The following is a 13,226-nucleotide window of genomic DNA, read 5'->3' as shown; positions in this document are numbered from 1 at the left end:
CCAGGGAGGGCACTGGAGCAAGCCACGTCCAGCAGTGTCTCCACTGCAACCAGAGAGCAGCCATCAGCTAGGCCCAGTGGGACCCCTCCATCCCCCTCACTGCACCCAGACAGCAGCAACCTGATGGGCCCTGGGAACCCCCACCCCATGGACCCCTCCACTCCCCGCACTGCACCCAGAGAGCAGCCATCAGATGGGCCCTGGAACCCTTCCCCCAGCTCATGGGACCCCTCAGTATACCCTCTGCTTCACCCACAGAGCTCCCTGCCCCTGGGCTGGTGGGACGGTGAGTGTCCCCATCACAGATGGCCTACTCCCCCCAAGAGGCTGGGGACTGGCTGGACCATGCAGACTGAGCCCCAGAGGAGCCACTGCTTCTCCCCTCCCCACACTGTAAGGGACATATGGGCCTCCCCCCCTCTCCCTGCCCCAGCCTGTGAGTGTCCCAGCTCCTCCCCCTGATAATCCCCAGTGCTACCTCTCACCTTGGCGCTGGGTCTCTGCATCTTGCTCCAGCCCTGGCCAGGGCCTCCAGGCCAGATCAGCCTGCGGGGGGTCCAGCCGGGCAAGGTGTGGGTCCCGCAGCACTGGCAGTGCCGGCTGGAATGCGGGGCCCACATTTATCTGTCTGCAGGGGAAGGGGCAGGTGAGGGGGCCTCAACCACAGGCACGTGCCCGCCCTACTACTGCCCCTCCCAGAACAGCCATTTCCCCCCCACTTACACTCCCCAGCCCCCCCCAGCCTGGGGATTCCTCCCTCCGCCAGGAGATCCCTGGACCAAAAGTCCCACCCTGGGGCCCATCCCCTTTGCCACACCTGCCCCGGGGGCTGTAGCCTAGTCTCCCTCCACCCCAAAAGACAGGACTTACGGGGTGTCCAGGCACTGGAGGGGGTCGGGGCTGCCACCTGTGGAGGGGAGAGTCCAGCTGTGAAGGCCCCTGGCACAGACACAGTCCCCCAACCTGCCCTGAACTCCCAACCCCCTGCCCATCTCCTAGGGCCCTGCAGAACCCCCCATATGGCTCTGTACCCACCCGACAAACCTTCATGGACTCCCCACCACCACCACCACAACCAGGGACCCAGCCCACGTGGTTCAGTGGAGGGAGAGACCCTCCCTTGCACCCCCTGCCCCTTGGCCACACTCGGCCGCATCTGGGAGAACCCAGGAGTCCTGGTTCCCAAGCGACCAATCAAGCCCCCCAGCCTGCATTGGAAGGTGGTGGGCACTTACCGCCCAGCGAGGCTCCCAGCTCAGCAAACAGCCCCGTGCCTCGGCGCAGCGGGTTGAGCATGGGGGTTGGTGTGTAGTGCGGGGGGTCCCTGGCCCGGTGCATCCGGCTCCAATAAGGAGTGCCCCGATAACTGGAGGCCAAGGAGCTCCCAGAAACCTGGGGAGGAGAAGGGGTCAGAGACTGCAGGGGCCTAGCCCATGGGGGGGCAGTGAGAGGAACGGCATTGTGCCCTCCCCAGTGCCGACACCCCTGCTGGGTCTGGGGGGGCAGGACTCTAACAACTCCCCCTTTCTCCGCCCCCGTGCTGGGAAACACCCAGCTAACCACCAAGACATCCTCCCAACCCCTCCTTCCCTGGCTATCCCCCTCCCCAGTGTCCCCCGCCCTCCCGTCCAATGGGTGATCAGGAGCCCAGCTGGATGCAAGGTTGTGAGCTGTGATGGGGACTTGGGAGTGGGGGGGGCCTCCCCTGACTTCATTGCCCCACCCATGCCCCACCCAAGGAGGCAGCCCCCACTCCCCCAGGGTCCCACTCTCACCTGGGGGGTGGCAGTGTGGCCTGCCGTTGGGGGGCTCTGCTCATGCCCCAGCCTGGCAGCAGCGACCTCTGACTCTGGCTCCCGAGGGGAGACCCCCGGCCATGGGGCAAAACCAGCAGGGCGAAACTCCAGCCCCTTGCAGTAGCACTCAGTGTCCTGCAGGGGATGACGGGCTCAGTGCAGGGAGTCTGAACCCACAGCCAGGGAGAGAACCTCTGGAGTCCTGGCTCTCAGCACCAGCCCCGCTCTAACCAGTAGACTCCACTGCCCTTGCCGTTAGTCTTGGGGGAATCTCCCCACCCCCTCCCCTCCTCGGCAGCATAGTCCTGGGACTGGGCACCGCCCCTTTCCCACCACCCTCCTCGTGCCAACCTACCTGGTAGCAGCAGAGGCTGGGGGCGGCATCAGGGGGCCAGTCAGGGGGGCCCAGGAGCCCAGCATACATCTCAGGGCCTGCGAGCCCCTGGGGAGCTGACACACAGGGAGGGGAGGTTAGGCTGTGAGAGCTAAGAGACAGGGTTTCCCCCTCCCATCCCAGCAGCCTCCCACCAAAGCTGGGGCCCTCCATCGTGTATCCCGTAACCCTCAGGGGTGGCCCCATAATTCCCCTGAGATGAGTTCCCCCTTCTGCCCCATAACCCACACTGAGCCAGGTGTCCCCTTTCCAGTCCCCACAGGCACATATCGGCCTGTGTCCATACCCCTGCATCCTCCTGGACCCACACATCCCAGTGGTGCCTCCCAACCCCATAACTCTCCAAGTTGGAATTCTCCCTCCATGCCCCCCACTGCCCCCCAAGTTGTCTCTTCCCCCCACCACAGCCCCGGAGAGCATCCCCTAGTCCCATAACCTCCACAAAACTGGAGTTCCCCTCAGCTGGCCTCCCCCATCTTTGCCCCACCATCCCCTGAGGGCACCTGTAGCCACTCCGCTTCCCCCCGCCCCGTCACTCACCGGGTCCCGGGTAGCCCTCTGGGGGGCTGTAGCTAGCAGGCTGGTTTTCCTGGTATAGGCACGGAAGTGGGGGCTCCTTGCGCTGCTGCCCGTACCCACCTCCGCCCTGCCTCGCTGGGAGGCTGCAGTAGGACAGAGGAGGCCCTGACCCCTCCAGCTGGCCTCCAGGGAGTTGCAGCAGCAGGGGGCTGGCATGGGGGTATCCCTCCTGTGGGGCAATAGGGGGTGGCTGGGCCATTATCTCCTGCAAGCTGAAGCCCTGGCTCCTGGATGCCTGAGTCCCCAGCACCCACGGCTTCCCGAAAGGCGGGTTGGGGAAGGCTTGGGCAAAGGGGTCCAGCCTGCGGTTGGCTGGCTCGATCTTCTGGGGCCAGAGCCCAGGGCCCAGGGCAGCATACGTCCCCTGCGTGCTGATAGGGTCCCCGGCCTCCATGCTGCAGGGGGAATAGAAGGGGCCAGAGGTGCTCATCTCAGGCTCCATCCCTGTGGCGTTGAGTCCCATACGGAGCTGAAAGAGACCCAGAGAAATGAGGGGGCAGCACACCCCCACAGATCAAGTTCTAAGCAAAGGGGTCCTGACTCTGAGCCCCCCACCCTGCTTTAGCCAGCTGGACACACAGCTCTTCTGGAGCTGTGAATAGAACCCAGGAGTCCTGGCTTCCAACCCTCCTGCTTTAACCCACTGCTCTCCCAGAGCTGGGAAGAGAACCCAGCCGTCATTGTCCCCATTTTGCAGAGGGGGAAACTGAGGCAAAGAGGAGTGAATTGCCTTGCCCAGGGTCACCCAGCCAGCCAATAGCTGAGCCGGGAATCAAATCCTGGTCTTGTGTTTCCATTCCAATGATCTGTCCAGCCCCTCCCGCTCTAACCCACTAGCCCCACTCCCCTCCTAGAGCTGGGGATGGAACCCAGAAGTCCAGGCTCCCAGTAAGTCCCCCCGCTCCATTCTAATCATTAGACCCCAGTCACTCCTGGCGACAGGGATAGAACCCGAGTCCAGGCTTCCCCCTCCCCCCACAGTACCCACAGACTCTCGGCTGAGGCCCGCCCGGGTCCCTGGCTGTTTGCAGAGGGCTCAGTGCAGCGTTGTGGCACATCGTGCTGGTCCCGCAGAGACCCCCCCTCCCGCTTCCTGTCAGCGCGGCGGCTCCGACGCCTGCTTATCTCCCAGCGCGAGCGAACGAACAAACGGAAAACAGGTGCCTTCGCCGCGCGCCTTCCCAGCCCAATATCCTGTGTGAGAGCAGGGGGAGGAGGGCTGGGGGGGCAGACACAGACAAACGCATGCAGGGCATCACACATCGCAGGGTGGAGAAGGGACCTGCCCACCAGCTCATGCAGTTGGACAGGAATAGAACCCAGGAGTCCTGGCTCCCAGCACCCCTGCTCTAACCACTAGACCCCAGTCCCCTTCCAGTCAGGGATGAACCCAGGAGTCCTGGCTGCCAGTCTTGTCTGTGGGCCAAAAGGGTTCTCCCTTCCCTGTGTCTTGCGGGAGAAGCTCCATGCAGAGGAGGGAAGGCAAGGGGAACTCAGCAGGGCTACAGAACTGGGCCCGACTCCCCTCCCTCCAGCGCAACCCCACAACTCGGGGGAGGGTGGCACCCCGCTTGCCCCACATCTCCCCGCCCTGCTCCAGAACAAGTGATAACACTGTAGGGCAGGGTCCCACAGGGCACCTGAGATTGCCAGGGCCCCCTCCCCCGGGGCCGCCCAGAGGATTCAGGGGGTCAGGGGTCTTCGGCAGCGGGGGTCCTTCCACTCAGTGTCTTCGGGGCACTTCACCAAAGACATGGAGCAGAAGGACCCCCCCCCCCGCCGCCGAAGTGCCGCCAAAAACTCTCTTGGGGGCCTGGGGCAAATTGCCCCATTTCCCCCCTCCCCCCGGGTGTCCCGGCCCTCCCCCTCCAGCATAACACACAGAGACCCAGCACCAGAGACCCCTGGCAGACAACACAGGGGATGGGGGCCCAGAAGGTACCAGACAGAGAAACCTTAGCCCTGACCTTGAGCTGAGCCCTGACCTTGACCCCAGCTCCGCCACGCCTGGCTCATTGGCGTCATGGCCCCAGACGCAGTTCTGGGTATGAGTGTGAGGGGGTGTCACTGAGCCCCCTGCCCTGGTGACCCCTGTGGATGGTGACCTGGGCAGGATAATGGGGCTGGGAACTCTGGCACCCCGAGCCTGTGGCGTCAGGCTCCTCCTGCCCCGTCACCGCCCCGGAGCAATTAGTGCCACAGGCTCCTGTGCTCATGCCCTGGGCGCTTGGTTCCTTTTTGGGAAGGGCTGGGACCAGGGTGAGTTCTAAACATGTAAGCCCACCCTGACGGGGGGGTCTCCCTGCATGGAGAGTCTGCAGTAGGCAGAACTTGGGCTGCAAAGCTGGAGTCACCCCAGCCCCCAGTGCCGGGAAATTTAGCAGTTACGAGGCAGGAGCCATGTGCCCATCACTGCAATCTGTCTTGTGTGACATGAATGCCCTGGGAGAATCTGCCGCACCCAAGCTGCCCTGGTCCCTGTGAGCCCCCCCACTGCCCTGCCTCAGCCGTGATATTCACTGGAGACAGAGTTGGCTCTGAGCTAGACCCAGCACTCCCCGGGCCTGCCAAGCCCACAGAGTCCTTGGTTCTAAAGCCAGAGGGGACCACAAAGCTCATCTAGTCTAACCTCCTGTGTGACACAATCCAGAGAATCTCCCTGCATGAATTCCTGGCTGCACTTGGGCAGATCTGCTAGAAAAACAGCCCCTGGAGATGGAAAACCATCCAGCAATGGCAACTTCCCCTATCTAACGGGCTGTCCCCCTAGCTGGGAACATTTACACCATATTTCCACTCTGAATTTGTCTAGCTACTTCTCGGGTTAGGCCTTCATCTGCAAGGCTGTTACCCCAGGTCTGTTCCCAGTGTGGTTCTTAGGTCACTTTAATCTTTTTGTTCAATTACACAGATTGAGCACCTGGATCCCTACCCAATCTAATGCCCCCCCATCCAGCATTGTGCCCATGCAGGGGAGCTGGGAGCCAGGTCAGAGTCTGGGGCAGAGCAGCTGGCGGGACAGACAGAGACTGCAGGGAGTGCGGGGGAGAGATTCCCCTAACATCTGGACCGTGACACAAAGGCGAAGGGGAGAAGCTGCCTCCACCCCTGGAAAGACAGAGACATCCACACACACCCCTGTGTCATGGAGCCATCACGCAGGGCAGGGACACAGGGACCTACACGGCGCATGGGACCCCATCTGGGCGGGGGCTGTACTCCCAACACAGCCCTGGGGTTCCAGCTGTGCCTCGCACTTCATCGGCTTGGTAACATCTTCTCAAACTGATCCCAAGGGCCTTTGAGCTGTCCTGCCCGCCCTCCCCAGCTCACTGCCCCCTGGGCCAGGGGGGTCGCTGCAGCCCCAGCCCCCCCGACACACATCTGGCTGGTCCTGCTCTGCCCTTGGGGGTGATCTAGGTCAGGCCCAGCGGGGCCAAATGGCACAAAAGCTCCCCCCTAGCTGTTTCTCCAGCCCTTCATGCATGCGGTGAGTTGCAGAGAGCACAGATCAGGTGGCCAGGGCCTGGACCGTGGTCCCCACTGAGCTGCCTAGTTCTGGGGCCAATTTCCATGGGGCTCAGACTCCTGCTAGGCACCAGGACCTCCAGCTCCCAAGTGCCTGAGCTGGTCAAGGTGCGGTTGGGACTCTTGGGGGTACGTGGGTCCGAGCCCTCTGTCCCCTGCAGAGTGGGGTCCCGATAGTGGGGGGGGGACTCCAACACTGAGTGCCTGCTGCAAGGGAAAGCCCTATGCATGGGGCGATCCCTCGGGGCAGCAGCCAAGGATACAGGGGGCAAATGAGAGCTGGGCTTGGGGATCCGGGGCCCTGTCTGGGTAAGAGTTTGTTTTCTGCTGCGGTGGGGAGGCTGGAATCCAGGGATGTCCCCTGCTCCTCCTTGTGCTGCTGGTGTGGGGGGGACTCTCTGTGCTGGTCGCTTGCAGCTGGCCCAGCTCGGGTGATGTCGGGGTCCCTGGGCAGGGGGACAGGTGATGGGGACAGGACAGGTCGGCGGAATGCCTGAGATGCCCTGGGCCATGGAAGGTTGCTCTGCCCCCAGCTGAAAGGGGTTTCTGTGTCTCCATTTGACCCTTACCCCTGAGCTGGTGCTGCCCTGGGACTCAACACCTCCTGTTGGCCATGGGGCCAGGACACTGGGGTGATAAGCTCTTGGGAGAGATCAGATACTGCCAGCACACCAGGCAAGGGGCAGAGAGCCCCAGAGGCCCCATCTGTTGAAGCTGTTGGGAGAGTGCCCCACCCCTGGTGCCCTGCTCCCCTGGCTCCGCTGGACCCTGGCTCCTGGTAAGAGCTCCCTGCTAGGCAATTGGGGTTGGAGGTACCCTCGCTGTGTCTGGGCAGAGCCTGGCCCCGATGGGGACTCCCAGCCCTGAGGGAGCCAGCCAGCCAGCAGTGCCTGGGGCCCTGGGAGTGCGGGGCTCCCAATGACTGCGACTGAGGGTGAGGAACCCGGCTGGGTGGGGCAGCTGGGCCTAGAGTCTGGGGCAAGGGTGCAGGCTGGAGCCAGCTCCCTCGCCGTCCGCCACCCCTGTGACTGTAAACCCTGACCCTAAACTGACTCCTGACCGGTAAGCCCCTCACCCAAATCCTGATCCCTTGAGGCCTCACCCTGCCCCTTGAGTGCCTGAACCCCGCACTCCAGGAAAAGGCCATGTTGAGCAGCTAAGGCTCGTGGCTTGGTCCAATACCCCCTCCCCTTACCAGGTGGCTGCAGGCAGGGGGGCCAGGCACTGGGGGCAGCCATGGGCAGAGGCTCTGGATGGTGGGAGACCAGCCCAAGGGGAAAGAGGCATCAGCAGAGCAGGGCACCCTCCCGCCCCACCATGGTACCCACAGCAGCTGGGGCCAGTGCAGAGAACTCACCCAGGGCCCGAGCCTGAGAACTGACCCAGCCCAGCAAACACAGCAATGAACTTACAGAGATCTGGGGGTCTTGCGGGGGCTGGGCACAGCCCCAACCCCAGCTGCCAGCTTAGCCCTACCCTGGGTGGGGCTGGATGCTCCCCGTCCCCTGCTTGCTGCCCTTGGGCCCAAGGTCATTTCTCTCCCAGCGCCTCCCCCACAGAGGGGGACCTGCCCCAGCACCCTGAACCCCAGGGTCCAACACCTGCTAGGAAGGCTAGGCCTCTCTGTGTGAAACATCCCCTGGCCGATGCCTCCTGGAGCTGATCCCCACCCTCCTCCCTATCCCTCCAGTCCCACTCCACATCACGCACCCCACTCCCCGTCCCCAAAAACTCCCACATCTCACCCTTCACCCCACTCCCTGTCCCTCTCCGGTCCCACTCCTCACCCCACACCCTGTCTCCCTCCTCACCCTTCACTCCACTCCCCCCTCCGAGTCCCACTCCTCACCCTTCACCCTGCTTCCAGTCCCACTCATCACCCCCACCCCACGCCCTGTCCCCCCCGCCCCCAGTCCCATTCCTCACCCTTCACCCTGCTCCCTGGCCCTCTTCGGTCCCACTCCTCACCCCCCACCCCATGCCCTGTCCCTCTCTGGTCCCACTCTTCAGCCCTCCTCCTACCTCCCCGTCGTTCCCTGCAGCAGGACAGCGGCTCCAGGGGGGTGAGCTTGCCCATAAGCTTGGGGTGCAGTGGAGGGGGGGGGTCCCTCATCTTAAAGCTCCCCCTGCTGAGAATGCCTGGGCCTGCAAGTGGGAAAGGGAGGCAGAGACAGCAGGCTCCCCACTTCCCTGGCAGGCTCTTTTCCTGATGAAGCCCCGTGTGCCAGGAAGGGAGGATCCCCACCCCAGGGCCTCTGTGCAGACCCCAGCGCAGACGCCAGCCCCAGAGCCCCATGCCCAGGGACTCTGGACAGACACCCAGCCCCAGGGAGATGTGCCCTGCAGGGGTCCAAACCCAGAGTCCTGCCCCCTCCCGCTGTCAGGACCCTACCTGCAGTGCCGCCTGTGCGCCGTGGTCCCGGCCGAGTGGCTGTGTGGGAGCCCTGGCCTCACTTGAGCAGGGAGGCTGCCACCCAATGAGGTGCGAGTGGGGCTGGGCCCTCGCGCTATGACTGTGCAGGATCCGGCTCAGCGCCAGCTGGGTTCACACCTTCCACTGGGGGAGCAGTGGGGGGCTCAGATTTGTCCCCAGAGCGGGGCGGCCTTGGAGGGAGCAGGGGGCTCAAGGATGGGACTGTTTAAATTGTGAGCACTCTGGGGCTGAGACTGGGTGTGAGCTCCCCTCATGATGGGGGCTCCCATCTCAGCCAGGGTCTGTGCAGCACCTGTTGCGATGGGGGCCCTGATCTCAACCAGGGTCTGTGCAGCACCTGATGCGATGGGGGCCCTGATCTCAGCTGGGGACTGTGCAGCACCTGATGCGATGGGGGCCCTGATCTCACTCGGAGTCTGTACAGAGCCAGGTGTGACAGGGTCCCTGATCTCACTCGTGTCCCAGGCAGCACTGATGTCATGGGGGCCCTGATCTCCCTCGGGGTCTGTGCAGCGCCTGGCCCTGATCTCAGTCAGTCAGAGATAAATTACAGCAATGTCTCCCAGCCACACAGTGAATTCCAGTCGATCAGTTGGGGGGCGGCTCCCGCGAAGCCCGTGGGGAGTTTCACTTTCAGGATGAATCGGGTCCAGCGTCGCTCTTTGTTGTGGGTATACGGCCCTGGGACTGACGGCCTCAATTCATTTTGAAACCGGGGTGTGTGGGCGCCATTATTACAGCGTGGCCCAGACGACAGCTTTCCTCTGACCGCACCTCCCTCAGCACCAGTTCGGGGCCCTGTCGGTCCCCACTGTGCAGGGAGCAGTCATATCTCTGGCTCCCTAGGGAACAGGCGGGGATCCTAGGCTGGGTTCCTTATGGGGCTCAGTACATCAGAGGCACATCAGGACACCCCCCCACTCCCCGGGATCACTGTGAACTTATCGTGAGAGGTGGGCCATTTCTGAAATCTCCATCTCACCCAGTCCAGGGGCAGCTCCCCCTCCCAGGCTGCTGGTTGGGACTAAGGGGCACTGGCAGAGCTGAGTGGGGAGCCCAGGGCTGGGCTAGCAGGGGCTGCGGGTCAGGACTAAGGGGCACTGGCAGGGCAGCATCTCACACACATGTTTGAAATGAGGCTGCTGGATTCTCCACTGTCTACAGCAGGGCCCCATCCCCGATCCTGGCTGGGAGGTTGTAGGGGCTGTATGGGGGGCAGCAGGGGCTCCCAGTCTCACACTGAGCATCCCCTTGGTCTGGGAGAGTTAACCCTTCATGTACCAGTGCTGTGGCTCTGACCTACATCATGGGGCGTCCCGGCTTCCTGTACAGTAACCACAGCTTACAGTGCAGCCGCAGCCTCTCCCCACCTCCCAGTGCCTGCCTGGGGCTCTGCTAGAGATGCCTGCCCCACTCCCCATCAGCAAACCTCCATCCTGCACCAATCCACCCCCTCCCCCAGTCCTGATCCTGTGCCTATCCCCATCTCTCCCACCTCACAGGGTGAGCTGGGCCTTTAAGGGGGTGCGGGGCTCAGCTCCCCAGGTGAGGGGAAGGAGGCCCAGGTCAGGAACCTGGGATGCAGGACTGGCCTGGTGGGTGAGGAAGGGTCTGACGGTAGGATCAGGGCCCTGCCACACCCCACCTAACCCTGATCCTCTTCTCCTGCTCCCAGCCCTGCTTCCACCCCCATCTACCCGGCAGGCACACTCTGACTAGCTCGGCAGGGCGCTGGGTTTCCAGTTGAATCACCCCTGTCGGAGAGAGCCTGGTCCTGACGGTGACACTGGTTGGGGGGGGCAGGAAGTGGGAGCAGCCGCAGCGGGAGCAGCCACCCACGGGACCCATAGCATGGTTTGGGGCCTGCTGGGGGAAATTTGCCCTGACTCAGAGGGAGAGCGGGGCTGGGGGAATGGGATGTTGGGCCCAGGTGAGATCGTGGGCTCTGGGCCTTCCGGGCCCAAATCACAGACACCGCCCCCATTTCCCACTCCCACCCCTTGACTCCCTGCTCATCACCACACGCAGATCCACGATCTCCCCCATATCACACACACAAACCCCTCCCCCACCTTCCTACACATCACACACAGACCCCCCATCTCCCTCATATCACACAGACCCCCATCTCCCACATCACACACACAGACCCCCAATCTCGCCCTCATTACACAAACAAATGCCCCCATCTCCCTGCATATCACACACAGACCCCCCATCTCTGCCTCATCACACACACAGACCCCTCATCTCCCCCACATCACACACAGACCCCACATCTCCCCCCAGATCACACACAGACCCCTCATCTCCCCCTCATCACACATACAGAGCCCCCCATCTCCCTCATATCACACACACAGACCCCAATCTCTCCCCACCTCACACACAGACCCCCCATCTCTCCTTCATCACACACACAGACCCCTTTACTCCCCCACATCACACACACAGACCCCCATCTCCCCCCAAATCACACACACAGACCCGTCTCCTCATCATACACCCATCTCTCCCATCTCCCCCACATCACATACCCAGACCCCTCATCTCCTCCATATAATACACACAGACCCCACATCTCCCTTCATATCACAAACACACAGGTGCCCATTTAACCCCCCCATATAGACCCATGTCACACACACTCAGCTCTCCCATCTCTCCCCAGTATGAGATTTCCCCTCCCTCCACAAGCTGTGTGTGTCAGAAGTTAGGCACCCCTGGGCCAGGAGCCAGGGTCACATGTACTATGGTGTGGGTGGGCAGTGCTGTCCCGAGCACCCATGCCCAGTTCTGTCCCATGCCTGGAACTAGGGGCCTGTCTGTCCAGCTCAGCCTGGCACCCAACCCTGTTCTGGCCAGTCTCCCTGGGACCCCCAGGATGTCAGGGTGTGAGGGCTGCAGTGCGATGCCTGCTTCGTGCCATACAGGGGAGCTAGACACACTGAAATAGAAGCCAGGTACCATTGCAGCCCTGGGGGAGGGGTGTCTCTGTCCCCTCTCACCACATTGTGCTGGGTGGGGTGATGGGAGTGTGAATCCTGACACTAGTGCCCTGGGGTGCAGATGCCAGAATCCTGGCACTAGTGCCCTGGGGCATGGATTCCAGTGGGGTGGGGGGTGGGGAATCTGGGGGTGTGAATCCTATTGCTAGTGCCCTGGGGCATGGATCACAGTAGGAGGGTCTGGGGGTTGCTAGTGTCCTGGGTCAGTGGTTCTCAACCAGGGGTACACAAACCCCTGGGGGTACATCAACTCATCTAGTTCTGTGTTCTCTACCTGGGGGTGGTGACCCTCAGGAGGGCCACAGGACAGGTACAGGGGGTAACAAGTGCAGGACTGGCATTAGGGGATAACAAGCAGGGCAATTGCTTGGAGCCCCGCAAAGCTAAGTTCCATGCTTCAGCCCTGGGCGGTGGGGCTCAGGCATCAGACAAGGCTGGCAAGTGAAAAACAGGCTAAAGTATCACACTTAAATGTAAGTACAATATTTATATCCAATCAGTTTATTCCAATGCGGTATACCCCATACTTATATGGTAAAAATGGGAAAGTAACATTTGTGACACTTCTGTATTTTTATGTCTGATTGTGAAAGCAAGTAGTTTTTAAGTGAGGTGAAACTTGGGGTATGCAAGACAAATCAAAGTCCTGCAAGGGGGACAGTAGGAAAGGTTGAGAGTCACTGCCCTGGGGCACAGATCCCACTGAAGGAAGCTAACAGTGGGAATCCTGGTGCTAGTGGATCCCAGTTGTGTGTGTGAGGGGGGGGGTTGGGATTGTGAATCCCTGGTGCTAGTGTCCTGTGGTGCAGATCCCACTGGGGTGTGTGAATCCTGCCACTAGTGCCCTGGGTGGGGGTGGAGGTTGAATTCTGGCACTTGTGCCCCGGGTCATGGATTCTGGGCCCTGGGGGTGGCTGGGACTGTGTAGTGCCCCGGATCCCACTGGGGGTAGCTGACTGACTCTTCTACCCAGTGGAACCCGTGGCCCCTGGACCAGGCTGGGTGACTGCGTGTCCTGGCAACCAGGCCCTGGCAATGCAACGTCAGCGCTGTGGGGGCCAAGGAAAACAGGAGCCACTTGCTCCAGCCCGGGATTTTCCACCTCCCAGGGCTGCCTGCCCAGCCTGACTACAAACCAGCCAGCTCCAGATACTGGCTGCAGAGCCCCCCTGCCAGGACCCTGCCCCCAGCCCCACCAGATTCTGGCTGCAGAGACCCTCCACACAGACCCTGTCCCCCAACCAGTGCTAGGGGTAAGCAGCTGAAGCAATTCCTTAGGGCCCTCAGCAGCTCAAGGGCCCCCCCATTCGGTTTTTATTATAAGAACTTGCCTGTTTTAGTACTGGGGGGAGGGGAATATTCCTGCCTAGGGCCCCTAGTGGGCTAGCAATGCCACCGCCCCCAGCCCTTGGCTCCTCCAATCCAGAGGTGGATGGGACATTACTATCCGTGCCCAGGTGATCCAGTGCATCCCATATGGGGGGGGC

The sequence above is a fragment of the Lepidochelys kempii genome, chromosome 7 (assembly GCF_965140265.1).
Source record: "Lepidochelys kempii isolate rLepKem1 chromosome 7, rLepKem1.hap2, whole genome shotgun sequence".
Taxonomy (NCBI): Eukaryota; Metazoa; Chordata; order Testudines; family Cheloniidae; genus Lepidochelys; species Lepidochelys kempii.
Note: the sequence above shows the minus strand (reverse complement) of the source record.